Source organism: Rhinatrema bivittatum, chromosome 9 (genome assembly GCF_901001135.1).
Source record: "Rhinatrema bivittatum chromosome 9, aRhiBiv1.1, whole genome shotgun sequence".
Lineage (NCBI taxonomy): Eukaryota > Metazoa > Chordata > Amphibia > Gymnophiona > Rhinatrematidae > Rhinatrema > Rhinatrema bivittatum.
This window is the reverse complement of record NC_042623.1, coordinates 220215588-220229929: the sequence shown is the minus strand read 5'-3', so window position 1 is coordinate 220229929 and position 14342 is coordinate 220215588. Positions and strand designations below refer to the sequence as shown.

The following is a 14342-nucleotide window of genomic DNA, read 5'->3' as shown; positions in this document are numbered from 1 at the left end:
CAAACTTTTTACACATACCTGGTGGTCCAGGGGGGCCGCGGGCAGCGATCTCCCGTTCCCAGGCCATCAGCTGCGCTAAAAAAAATGGCGCCGATGGCCCTTTGCCCTTACCATGTGACAGGGCAAAGGTAGCGCCGGCGCCAATTTGAATATTGGCAATACGGCTCGAGTGCAGGAGATCACTCTTAGTCCCCCGCTGGACCCCCAGGGACTTTTGGCCAGCTTGGGGGGGCCTCCTGACCCCCACAAGACTTGCCAAAAGTCCAGCGGGGGTCCGGGAGTGACCTCCTGCACTCGGGCCGTATCGCCAGTATTCAAAATGGCGCCGGCGCTACCTTTGCCCTGTCACATGGTAAGGGCAAAGGGCCATCGGCGCCATTTATTTTAGCGCAGCTGATGGCCTGGGAACGGGAGATCGCTGCCCGCGGCCCCCCTGGACCACCAGGTATGTGTAAAAAGTTTGGTGAGGGGTCGGGAGAGTGGGGGAGGCTAAGGGGGTAATTTTAAAGGGTCGGGTGGGGTTTTTTTTTTATCGGTGCGGGCCTCACTATAAAAAATTAGTGATGTGAATTGGAATTCACATCTCTAATGATCAGATTTCCCCCCCCCCTCCCAGCTGAACCCGATCGTTAAAACGATCGGGCACACGATTCACATCCCTAATGGTTAAGCCTTCCGCTTAATAAGTTTGTTCAGACCATAACCAATATTAGCAGAACTATGTTATGAGGGAGGGAGTTGGAGGGAGGGGGGGGGCTGTCGGGGGGAGAGGGCAGAGGGAAGCCCATGATCCTGTTGGGGAGGATGGATACTTTGTGCCTCTTATGGAGCAAGATGTTCTGGATATGGATGTGTTTAGTATGTTTGAGATCTGTGTGGGTATGGCTGCAGTTTGTGTGTATGTGTGGATCAACATGATGGGGGGGAGGGGCGGGTACAGGGGGAAGCCCAGGAGCCTCTATGCTTTTCAATTCTGCTTGTACTGTTCCTGGATCCTGTTTTGAGGTGGGGGATGGAGCGCCCAGGCTGGGGGGTGTTCGGTCTGCCTACTGTAATTGATGTTTTCTTGTCGCAATCTGTATTTTTTGATCCCTTGGCCAGCTGACATGGTATCGATTAAGGTAATGTCCATAAATGTGGATGGTATCCATTCTTCGATTAAACGCAAAAAATTGTCTTTATTCCAGCGCTTAAAAGCACAGGTAGTCTTTCTACAGGAGACTCACTTGACAGAGGTGGAACATCATAAATTGAAGAGGGAATGGGTGGGCAGTTGTTACTCCTCGTCTTATTCTTCACGACAGAGAAGAGTGGCGATACTTATTCATAAGCAGGTGCCATTTCAGCTAGATAGGGTTTTGCAGGACGTGGAGGGTCGATATGTGGTGGTGGTAGGGACACTTTATGTTATGAATCTGTTACAGATTTGCTAGGGAGTTAGCAATCTGTTGTAGATCTGTTGTATATTTATTATTTATTTATTTATTAAGGCTTTTATATACCGACTTTCTTGATACAAATCAAATCAACTCGGTTTACAATGAACTAAGCAGAAAATATACTGTATGGAGAAGATGCTTGATGGGAAGAGCAAGCAGACAGGAGGAGCAATCTGTAGAGAAGGCTCTGTGTAGTGGACTCCTGGAGAGGGAGGAGTCAGCAATCTTGTAGTGTCTCAGTTATCGTCTTGCTAAGGAGCAACAATCTGTAATGAATCTGATAAGTTGTGGGTGGATCCCTGGGCTGATGGCAGATGACCACGCTCTCAGGAGGATACCCCGAAAGGGACCACCGGCTAGGCTGGAGTATGGAGACAGACACACATTAGTTCTTTTATTAAACAGGTTATTAGAAACCACCAGAGGTGGCGGTAGTGAGCTGATATGCCCAGCAGGGCTGTAGTCCCTCAGGTACTGAAACAACGATCCCAGGATTGCTGAGCTGTTGAGAAACTGAAGAAAGTGAGTAGGCAGCGTAGGCAGAGTTCATGAATAGAACTAGATGACAAAACTCACATAGGGACACCCTGTACACCTTTATGGAAGGCGGCTACCGCACTGACATGCATTCTGATAGAAGAGGTTTTAAGACCTGATTCAGAGAGATGCCATAAATAGTCCAAGAATTTGGAGATTGGACAGGAAAGGGGATCAAGGGACTGAGAAGTGCACCATGATGTGTACCTTTTCCATTTGTATGAGTAAGACTTTCTTGTGGAAGGCTTTCGTGAAGCTATCAGGACCCGAGAAACGGAATCTGAAAGGTTGAAAGGCTGAAGGACTAACCTTTCAACATCCATGCCGTCAGGGACAAGGCTTGGAGGTTGGGATGGAGGAGGCATCCGTCGTTTTGAGTGAGCAGATGCGGGTCCTTTCCCAGAGGAATGTGCCTGCGGATGGAGAGATCCTGGAGTATTGGAAACCATACTTGGCGTGGCCAGTAAGGTGCTATCAGGATCATGGTTCCCCCGTCCTGGCGTAGCTTCACGAGAGTCTTTGACACAAGAGGAAGTGGAGGGAATGCATAGAGCAGACCGGTTTGTCCACTTGAGGGAGAATGCATCCCTCGGCCGAGAGTGCTGGCTCCGAATGAGAGAGCAGTAATCGTCCACTTTGTGGTTCTGAGGGGACGCAAAGAGGTCTATGCGGGGAGAACCCCACTTGTGAAACAGAGAGGTTGCTACCAGAGGATCGAGTGACCACTCGTGCGGTTGGAAGACACGGCTCAGCTGGTCTGCCAATACATTGTCTACTCCCGGCAGGTAAGTGGCCCTGAGGTACATGGAGTGGGAGAGGGCTTCCGCCCAGATCTGCGCAGCTTCCTGACACAGAAGGAAGGAGCCTGTGCCTCCCTGCTTGTTTATGTACCACATGGCCACTTGGTTGTCCGTCTGGATTAAGATTATCTGATGGAATAGATGATCTTTGAAAGTTCGGAGTGCATAGCGGATTGCGCGAAGTTCCAGGAAATTTATCTGGTGTTCGGCTTCCTCGTTGGACCATAACCCTTGGGTTTGAAAGTCGTCCACATGGGCTCCCCAACCGATGTGAGAAGCGTCGGTGGTTAGGATTACTTGCGGATCCGGTGGAAGAAAGGGTAAGCCCTGAAGGAGGTTGACCTGAGTCGTCCACCAGGTTAAGGATAGGCGCAGCGCTTGTGTGACTGTGACTATGGAGGACAGAGGCTGAAAAGCTTGAATCCATTGGTGTCGTAGAGTCCATTGTGTTACTCTCATGGCTAGTCGGGTCATGGGAGTGACTTGAACCGAGGATGCCATGTGTCCTAGGAGAATGAGGAACTGGCGAGCCGTGGCAGTGTTCTGAGACTGGAGCTGGCGAGCCAGGGATATTAGGGTGTGGACCCTCTGAAGAGGAAGGTAAGCCTTTGCCTGCAAGGTGTCCAAGTCTGCTCCAATGAAGGATAAGGTTTGAGACGGGACTAAGCAAGATTTCTCGTAATTGACGAGAAACCCTAAGGAAAGGAGTGTTTGAATTGTCAATTTTAGGGAGGATTGAGCTATCTGTTGGGTGGAGGCCCTGATTAGCCAATCGTCCAGGTATGGGTAGACGTGGACACCTTCCTTCCTGAGGAATGCTGCTACCACTACGAGACATTTGGTAAAGACTCGTGGGGCAGAAGCTAGACCGAAAGGGAGGACACGGTATTGATAATGGTCGTGGCCAACTAGAAACCGCAGATATTTGCGATGGGATTGTGTGATCGCAATGTGGGTATAAGCGTCCTTGAGGTCGAGAGAGCACAGCCAATCCCCTCTTTGTAGCAGAGGGAGCAGCGCGCCTAGGGTTACCATTTTGAACTTCTCTTTTTGAAGGTATTTGTTGAGGGCTCGAAGGTCCAAAATGGGACGTAGTCCCCCCGATTTCTTTGGTATTAGGAAGTATCTGGAATAGAATCCCTTGCCTCGTTGAGAGGGAGGAACGGGTTCTATAGCATTTGATTGCAGAAGAAGAGATACTTCCTGTTGTAATTGAGCCAAATGGGTGGATAGACTCCACGCTTGAAGAGGCGGGGAGTCTGCCGGAAGAGTTATGAAGTTGAGGTGGTAACCCTGTGCGATAATTGTTAGCACCCACTGATCTGAGGTGATCTGCAACCATGGTTGTAGAAAATGGTACAGTCGACCTCCTACAGGGATGTCCGGAAGAGGGGTTTGGCATGTGTTCCCTACAGGGGAGTCAAAGGCCAGCCGCAGGCCCAGGAGGAGGGGCTACAGTAGGCCTTTGTTTCCTAGGCTGACGCGGCTGAGGCCTAGTAGAGGATCGAGCTGGACGAGGCCTGGCCGATGGAGGGTAATAACGGCGTGGTCGAAAGAATGACTTCTTAGAGTCTTTCTTTTGCGGTTGCTTGGAGGTCAGCTCAGGTGGGACAGATGAGAGTTGTTTCAACGTCTCATGGTGGTCTTTCAACTCCGCCACAATCTGCTGAATTTGCTCTCCAAACAAATTATCGCCTAAGCAGGGTAAATCAGCAAGACGATCCTGAACCTCTGGGCGAAGGTTGGATGATTTTAACCAAGCCCAACGTCTGGCTGAGATGGCTGTGGCTGAAACTTTTGTGGAAGCATCGAATATGTCGTAGGCAGTCCTAATCTCGTGCTTCCCTGCCTCAAATCCCTTGTGAAGAAGGGCTTGAAGCTGCGGCTGGTATTGGTCTGGTAACGTGTCAGCATAGTCTTGCATCTGCTTAAGGATGGCTCTGTTGTACTGAGTCATATAAAGTTGATATGAAGCTATGCGTGAAATCAACATAGCTCCATGATAGACTTTCCGTCCAACACTATCTAGGAACTTGTTGTCCCTGGTAGGCGGGGTAGAAGAGTGTGGCTTAAGACGCTTGGCCTTCTTCTGCGCGGACTCAACCACAACAGAGCGATGATCCAGTTGAGGTTTTTGGAAACCTGGTGCTGACTGGACAAGGTAGGTGGAGTCAGCTTTTTTGTTAACTGGGGACACTGATGAAGGAGATTCCCAGTTTTTCTTGAGCAGATCCAAAAACACCTGGTGTATAGGGATGGAAGCGATGATTTTTGGAGCATCCAGAAATTGAAGGAGTTCCATCATCTGGTGTCTGTCATCAGCTTCAGATTGTAGTTGAAAAGGTACAACTTCTGACATCTCTTTCACAAAATTAATGAAAGATAGATCCTCAGGAGGAGATCTTTTTCTACTCTCTGTAGGAGATGGAGGCGAAGGCAAATCCGTGTCAGAAGATGTATCATCATCATCACCCCAGGTATCGTAGGGATCAAGTGGGGTTTGTAACCCTGATGGACCTGGCTGAGGCTCTAAAGGCATCGATGGAAACCGAGGTGGAATCGGTGCCGTAGGTGGAACCAGAAATGGCATCGATGGCTTCGGTGCTGTCAATGGAATCGGTGCCTGGCGTGGAATGGATGGAACCGAAGGATATATCGGTGGAGATATACCAGAAGGCACCGATGGAACCACCCCGGAAGGGGGAATCCGGAACGGTGTTTCTCCTGCCAATGAAAATCCAGTCGGAGACGGTGGTGTTGTCGATGGCACTGGAATCACCGATGGAAGGGCCGTCATGAGCGCCTCCATGCGGCTCAGTAGCGGTGCTAGCGCTTGTATCAACGGCTCGGTGGTCGGTTCCCTCCTCGGTGGCGAAGCCGGTGCCGGTGTCGGTGCCGGGGGCGGCACTGGAACCGGTGCCGGAGACGGTGCCGATGGAGGTTGCAATTTCTTCATCGCTTTCTCGATGGCCTCCTGGACCAGCCGGTCCAGTTCTGCCCGGAGACCAGGGGTAACCATACCCGGCTCGACGGGAGAGGGAGGCTGAGGCAGGGCCGGAGGGACCACCGTAACCGGTGGGATCACGGCCCCCGCACCCCGGGAGGGTGAGGGTTTCCTCGATGCCTGCGAACGAGACGTGGAGGGTGTCCGGTCTGTTCGCGGCTTCTTTGTCGGTGGCTCGGCTTGAGCAGAGGTCGATGGCTGTGGATCCTCGACAGGCCGAGATTTGTGCCGTCGATAGCGGTGCTTTTCCTTCCGATCCCCTCGCCCATCCGGGGAAGGGACGGGAGTCGACGGCCGAGAAGCGATCGATGGCGGACGGTCACCGGAGGGTTGACGATGATGGTACAACTTCGACGGTGCCGGTTCCGATGACGTCGATGCTATCGATGGCGTTGGGGTGGGTGCATGGAAGAGGAGCCCCATCTTCTCCATCCTGGCTTTGCGACCCTTGGGTGTCATTAAGGCACATTTGGTGCAAGTCAGGACATCATGCTCACTACCCAAACACATCACACAAACCCTGTGGGGGTCTGTGATGGACATAGTCCGGGTACAATCCGGACAACGGCGGAACCCCGTTGCCATGGCCTGAAGCCAAAATTTAGGCTGGGGATCGGTAAGTGCCAACAGGCCTCAAGGGCCAAATTCGACGGTAGTCGATGGAAAAAGGCAAAAAACTTACCGGGTTCCGTAAGATGACTAAAAATTTGTCGAAGGGAGACCCCTGAGGGGCAAATTTTCTTAGGAAATTAATTTCCAAATTCCTGTCAGGAACGTGGTTAGAGAGCTCCTTTCACCGCGTGGCAACTGCTGCGCGGAAAAAAGAAGACTGAAGGGAGACCCCTGCTGGCTGCAGGGTCAGTGCCTTGCTGGGCATGCCCAGTAGGGGCCAGTCAAAGTTCTGTTTAAACTTTGACAGAAGTTTTCCGTGGTGGGCTCCATCCTCGATGTCACCCATTTGTGAGGACAACCATCCTGCTTGTCCTGTGAGAAATATTTCACCTTTAGCACATCTAGCTGAAGCCAGTCCTCATTTAAAGAATTACTTGGGACTACATATAAAAAAGAAAAGAAATTATCAATATCTTACTTTATTATGATGCATTTAGGAAGGCTAATATGATTAGACTACAGAACAATGCCTCAACAGAGATACAGGAAATGTCCTTTCCATCCACAAATTCACAATAACACTTCTTTATATACAGTTGTGACAGCTAAACTGCACTTAAAAAAGGAAGGAAATTACAGGACCTTCCTTTCTCTGTCTAAAAATAGCAAACATTAATAAACCTTGATGTGCAAACATGAGCATTTTGAAAAACAATGTCAATTGCATTCTAGGGTATATTCATTTGGTAAAATGAAAGATTACACAGAAATCATCATTTCTCTTAAAAAAGAAATCATTACACTTCCTGGGGAATATGCTGTAGGGTTGTGCAGGCAAAAAATATTTTTGTTTCATTACAGTAATAGAACAAAGAAGGTAACAATATGTGACACAAATATCATATAGATTCCATAACTATAACAAAAAATGTCACGACATAATTATATATATCTTTATTAACAAGCTTATTTTGTACAAATATAAAATATGCCTAACCCAAATATAATAAAAAGAAACCCTCCCAAAAATATTAAAAAATAAAACTAACACCAAGCTCCAACTAGGACCCTAGTTTCAACGGTCAATAACTGTCTTCATCAGGGGGAAATTACAGACAAGAATACACTTATACAAGACTTCAGTGCAACCATTAACGTATTTGACATATACATTATAATTTGTATTTAATCCAGATCCAAAAGTTCATGATGTTGTCAATATCTATAGCTTGCTATATTGAGCCACAAACTCTTTTCAAAGGTCGATACACTGCGAACAGACAGCCAATCACAAGTTAGTCTTTACTATAAGTAACCCATGGTTTTAAATTCAGCTCTCATGCTTAGCCAAATTAACAACAGTTGTTCTAACTCCACTGCAGCATCCTGCATCCACTAAATGGTATCACAAAACTTTTAACAGTTAAAATACCAGCATAGAATCAGCTAGTGTCCTGAAAAATGCCACACGTGGTTTGACTAATATACCACAGAGGGCTTCAGCTTACTACAGGCATGCCACACATACGATCTTGTTCAAACCACTTGGCAGGAGCAACATGTTTGTTTCATGTCTATTTTTAATTTTGTTAAATTTTTCTATTTTAAGTCATTTTGCTTTAATGCTTGCTAAAAAAAATGTTTTTTACACATACTCAAACCAATTAACAGGGTCATTCTTTACTGTGCAATGGGCCGTTAATTGCACATAATGCCCTGCCGCACATGATACCGGCTGCATCACGGCGGTAAAATGCTAATTAGGGGAAGGGGAGAACTGTGGGTGAGGTTTGGGCGGTGTTAGGACCTAGTAGCACTGTGGGCGATAATGTTTTACACATTTTCACCAGCAGCACCGTGTGAAATAACACCTTTTCAAGTGGCCCTGGGGGCGATAGTGTGTGGCATAACCGCACCGCCACGAAGCGACCAGCTGCACACTATCACCCCCCCCCCCCCCCTACCCGGCTCCTTTTCTGGCCGCAGCTCATCATATATTTATAGCAGAATGATGAATCTAGGCCTTTGTGTACATTAACCTTTTTTTAGCAAGAAATAAAATGGTTATGTATGTTTAAACCATTTTTTGCGCACTAAAAGTTTTAACATGCGCTAACACTTTTAGTATGTGATAAAAATGTAATACGCACTAAGGGGTAGATTTTTTAAAAATGTGCGCGCATGTTATAAAATCCGGGGCGGCGCACTCAGCGGGAGTAGAATTAAGTAAATTTGCACGGCGATGAGATCAGGGCTCCTCCAGTTCAGGAGCAGACTGGGAGGGAACTTTCCTACCCCCTACCCTAGCCTCTCTTCCCCACTCTCTAAAATCCTTTTTTTTTTACCTTTTATTTCGCAAGTTACTTCAGGGCCCGACCTGAAGTAACTTGTGCGCGCCGGCAGCTGGCCAGCGAGCGAGGCTCCAGGACAGAGAGGAATGGTGCTATCCTGGCCTGCCCCCCTGGCTCGACCCTCCCCGCCCAGAACACACCCCCGGGCCCGCCGCTTGCAGGAAGGCCGGCACCTATGCATGTATCAGCTTTTACGTGCGTGGCCGGGCCTTTTTGAAAATAGGCTTGGCGCGCGCAAGACCCGGCCACGCGCGGAAAAGCCAGATTTTACATGGGGGGGGGGGGAGATTTAAAATCCGGCCAATAGGGCCCAATTTTATAAAACATTTACAAGCTTAAAATTAGGTTTTACACATGTAAATTTCATAGCTTGGTTCTGCATGGACTGAAAAAAATATCAGGGCTTAAATTTGGTTAAAATCTGCTATCAATTAATTTCAAAGAGTGTGCCCTAGTCTTGGTATTACTTGATAAGAATATGCCATACTGAATCAGACCAGGTCCATCAAGCCCAGCATCCTGTTTCCAACAGTGGCCAATCCAGGCCATAAGAACCAGGCAAGTACCCAAAAACTAAGTCTATTCCATGTTACTCTTGCTAGTATTAGCAGTAGCTATTTTCTAAGTCAACTTAATTAATAGCAGGTAATGGACTTCTCCTCCAAAAACTTATCCAATCCTTTTTTAAACACAGCTATACTAACTGCACTAACCACATCCTCTGGCAACAAATTCCAGAGTTTAATTGTGCGTTGAGTGAAAAAGAACTTTCTCCTATTAGTTTTAAATGTGCCATATGCTAACTTCATGGAGTGCCTCCTAGTCTTTCTATTATCTGAAAGAGTAAATAACCGATTCACATCTACCTGTTCTAGAACTCTCATGGTTTTAAACACCTCTATCATATCCCCCCTCAGCCGTCTCTTCTCCAAGCTGAAACTTCCTAACCTCTTTAGTCTTTCCTCATAGGGGAGCTGTTCTTCTCCTTATTTTGGCCGTCCTTCTCTGTACCTTCTCTATCGCAACTATATCTTTTTTAAGATGTGGCGACCAGACTTGTACACAGTATTCAAGGTGCGGTCTCACCATGGAGCAATACAGAGGCATTATGACATTTTCCGGTTTATTCACCATTCCCTTCCTAATAATTCCCAACATTCTGTTTGATTTTTTGACTGCCGCAGCACACTGAACAGATGATTTCAATGTGTTATCCACTATGATGCTTAGATCTCTTTCTTGGGTGGTAGCACCTAATAAGGAACCTAACATTGTGTAACTATAGCATGGGTTATTTTTCCCTATATGCATCACCTTGCATTTATCCACATTAAATTTCATCTGCCATTTCGATGCCCAATTTTCCAGTCTCAGAAGGTCTTCCTGCAATTTATCACAATCTGCTTGTGATTTAACTACTCTGAACAATTTTGTATCATCTGCAAATTTGATTACCTCACTCGTCATATTCTTTCCAGATCATTTATAAATATATTGAAAAGGGTCCCAGTACAGATCCCCGAGACACTCCACTGCCCACTCCCTTCCACTGAGAAAATTGTCCATTTAATCCTATGATTCTTGTCTTTTAGCCAGTTTGTAATCCACAAAAGGACATCGCCACCTATCCCATGACTTTTTATTTTTCCTAGAAGCCTCTCATGAGGAACTTTGTCAAACGCCTTCTGAAAATCCATGTATACTACATCTACCAGTTCACCTTTACCCACATGTTTATTAACTCCTTCAAAAAAGTGAAGCAGATTTGTGAGGCAAGAAGACTTGCCTTGGCTAAAGCCATGCTGACTTTGTTCCATTAAACCATGTCTTTCTATATGTTCTGTGATTTTGATATTTAGAACACTTTCCACTATTTTTCCTGGCTCTGAAGTCAGGCTAACCGGTCTGTAGTTTCCCGGATCGCCCCTGGAGCCCTCTTTAAATATTGGGGTTACATTTGCTATCCTCCAGTCTTCAGGTATAATGGATAATTTTAATGATAGGTTAAAAATTTTTACTAATAGGCCTGAAATTTCATTTTTGAGTTCCTTCAGAACTCTGGGGTGTATACCATCTGGTCCAGGTGATTTACTACTCTTCAGTTTGTCAATCAGGCTTACCACATCTTCTAAGTTCATCCCATCTGAATCATTACCCATGAAAACCTTCTCCAGTATGGGTACCTCCCCAACATCCTCTTCAGTAAACACCGAAGCAAAGAAATCATTTCATCTTTCCGCGATGGCCTTATCTTCTCTAAGTGCCCCTTTAACCCCTCGATCATCTAACGGTCCAACTGACTTCCTCACAGGCTTTCTGCTTCAGATATATTTTAAAAAGTTTTTACTGTGAGTTTTTGCCACTACGGCCAATTCTCTCTTAGCCTATCTTATCAATGTCTTACATTTAACTTGCCAACGCTTATGCATTATCCTATTTTCTTCTGTTGGATACTTCTTCCAATTTTTGAATGAAGGTCTTTTGGCTAAAGTAGCTTCCTTCACCTCCTCTTTTAAAAGATAAGCATAATTAGCCATGCAGCATGGGTGACATTTATTTTATTTATTTTATTTTATTTATAGATTTTTATATACCGGGGTACGTAAGTAACATCACCTCGGTTTACATTCAACAATAATTCAGCATTGCGCTTTACAATGAAACATAGTAACTGATGTCACGAGGTGGAGCTTACTCTCTCAGCTCGAAGAGCTTTGAAGTGCGCATGCACTGGGGTGGCTCGCGCTCCTCGAGCCGTCTCCTCCGTTTGTTTTTCCAAGCTAAATGTGAGTGTAGTGTTGAAAAGGAATGGCATTCCAGGGAGGCGGGAGGGATTGCATGGCTTAATTCCCTGCTATCTACGGAAAACACCATTTACGGTAAGCAAACTTGCTTTTTTCCGACGATAAGCAGAGCATTTAGCCATGCAGCGAGGGAGTCCCAAGCACATAGGGGGGCAGATTTTCAAAGGGTTACGTGCCTAACCCCCGAAAAGCTGCCCCTGCGCGCGCCGAGCCTATCTTGCATAGGCTCGGCGGCGCACGCAAGCCCCAAGACGCGCGTATGTCCCGGGGCTTCGAAAATGGGGCGGTCCGGGGGCGGGGCCAAGTGCTCCAACACAGTGGCCTGTGCCGGGGCATTTTGGAACAAAGGTAAGGGGGAGGTTTTAGGTAGGGCTGGGGGGCGGGTTAGGTAGGGGAAGGTGGAGAGAGGCAAAAGGAAAGTTCCCTCCGAGGCCGCTCCGATTTCGGCCTCGGAAGGACCTCAGAGGCCGAATGGAGGAAGGTTGTGTGGCTCGGTGCGTGCAAGTTGCACAATTGTGCACCCCCTTGCACGCGCCGACCCTGGATTTTAAAACATGCATGCGGCTGCGCACGCATGTTATAAAATTGGGTGTAGATTTGTTTGCGCTGGGTTGCGTGAACAAATCTATACTCACAAGCAGGTTTTAAGATCTGCCCCAGGTTGCGCACAGAAGGTACTTGATTTTCTATTTGGGTTTTTTTTTGTGGACAGCCATTACAAGTTTTTAACATTATGTAGAATTGCCGACCCCAGCGAGGTGTCCGCTGCGGAGTGTTGGCCTAGGCAATAATGGGAAATAAAATTGTGAATGGAAGACCAGGTTGCTGCCTTGCAGATGTCTTGAATGGGCACTCCCTGGATATGTGCTATTGAAGTGGCTGTGGCTCTGATCTGGTGAGCTCTAACTGGAGTTGGTAGAGAAATTGCCTTTTGGGAGTAGCAGAACTGGATGCAAGCCGTTAGCCAGTTTGATAGAGTTCTTTTAGAGACTGGCTGTCCCGGTTGTTCAGGTTAAATGAGACAAATAATTGAGAGGTGCGCCTGATGGGTTGCGTCCTGTTTTTGTAATAGGCTAAAGCTCTCTTACAGTCCAGTGTATGAAGAGTTCTTTGAGGGTCGGAGTGTGGTTTCGGGTAAAAGACTGGTAAGGAGATTGCTTCATTCAAATGAAAGGATGAGACAACTTTCGGTAGAAAAAAAAGGATGAGTCTGTAATAAAGACTATATCGTGATGAAACTGTAGATAAGGGAAGTTGACCACTAGTGATTGGAGTTCACTTATTCTTCTCGCCGAGGTGATGGCCACCAAGAGGAGAACTTTCCAGCTCAGATATTTGAACAATGAGGATGACATGGGTTCAAATAGAGGTTTCATCAGAGTTGCTAGGACCAGATTTACATCCCATGGGACTGGAGATTTCTGAATTGGCGGGTGTAAGTGATTTAAACCTTTCATGAATTTTGAAATCAGAGGATGAGAAGAAATGGAAGATCCATTATTCATTGAGCGGTAAGCTGCTATAGAGCTGAGGTGAACCCGGATGGATGTAACTGCTAGCCCTGAGAGGGATAAGATATGCAAGTAGAACAGTAGTGTTTGCAGAGGACAATGAAAAGGGTTCATCTTCTGTTGGTCGCACCAATTCAAGTATCTTTTCCATTTGAAAGCATAATTCCTTCTGGTGGAAGGCTTTCTGTCTGCTATCAAAACCTCTGTGATGTTGGGAGGGAGATTTAGTCCGTTTAGTACTTCCCATTCAATCTCCATGCCGTTAAGTGAAGAGATGACTGCATGGGGTGTATGAGATTCCCCTTGCCCTGAGAAAGGAGAAAGGGGATCATTGATTAGTGAAAAGTCCTAACCTCTTTAGTCTTTCCTCATAGGGGAGTTGTTCCATTCCCCTTATCATTTTGGTAGCCCTTCTCTGTACCTTCTCCATCGCAATTATATCTTTTTTGAGATGCGGCGACCAGAATTGTACACAGTATTCAAGGTGCGGTCTCACCATGGAGCGATACAGAGGAATTATGACATTTTCCGTTTTATTCATCATTCCTTTTCTAATAATTCCCAACATTCTGTTTGCTTTTTTGACTGCCGCAGCACACTGCCCCGACGATTTCAATGTGTTATCCACTATGAGATCTAGGTGTCATAGTGGATAACACATTGAAATCGTTGGTGCAGTGTGCTGCGGCAGTCAAAAAAGCAAACAGAATGTTGGGAATTATTAGAAAAGGAATGATGAATAAAACAGAAAATGTCATAATTCCTCTGTATCGCTCCATGCTGAGACCGCACCTTGAATACTGTGTACAATTCTGGTCGCCGCATCTCAAAAAAGATATAATTGCGATGGAGAAGGTACAGAGAAGGGCTATCAAAATGATAAGGGGAATGGAACAACTCCCCTATGAGGAAAGACTAAAGAGGTTAGGACTTTTCAGCTTGGAGAAGAGACGACTGAGGGGGGATATGATAGAGGTGTTTAAAATCATGAGAGGTCTAGAACGGGTAGATGTGAATCTACCCGTTCTAGACCTCTCATGATTTTAAGGTACTATCTCATGATTTTAAGGTACTATCTTTCGGATAGTAGAAAGACTAGGGGGCACTCCATGAAGTTAGCATGGGGCACATTTAAAACTAATCGGAGAAAGTTCTTTTTTCTCAACGCACAATTAAACTCTGGAATTTGTTGCCAGAGAATGTGGTTCGTGCAGTTAGTATAGCTGTGTTTAAAAAAGGATTGGATAAGTTCTTGGAGGAGAAGTCCATTACCTGCTATTAAGT

The 14342-nt window shown here is 46.4% G+C and overlaps 1 protein-coding gene across 3 annotated transcripts in view; it reads right to left on the bottom strand.

Annotated features, from left to right (window-relative positions):
• The window catches only part of ARHGEF26 (Rho guanine nucleotide exchange factor 26), a 445885-nt gene that overhangs the window by 403622 nt on the left and 27921 nt on the right, over positions 1–14342 (bottom strand). The gene's annotated exons all lie outside the window — the stretch shown is intronic.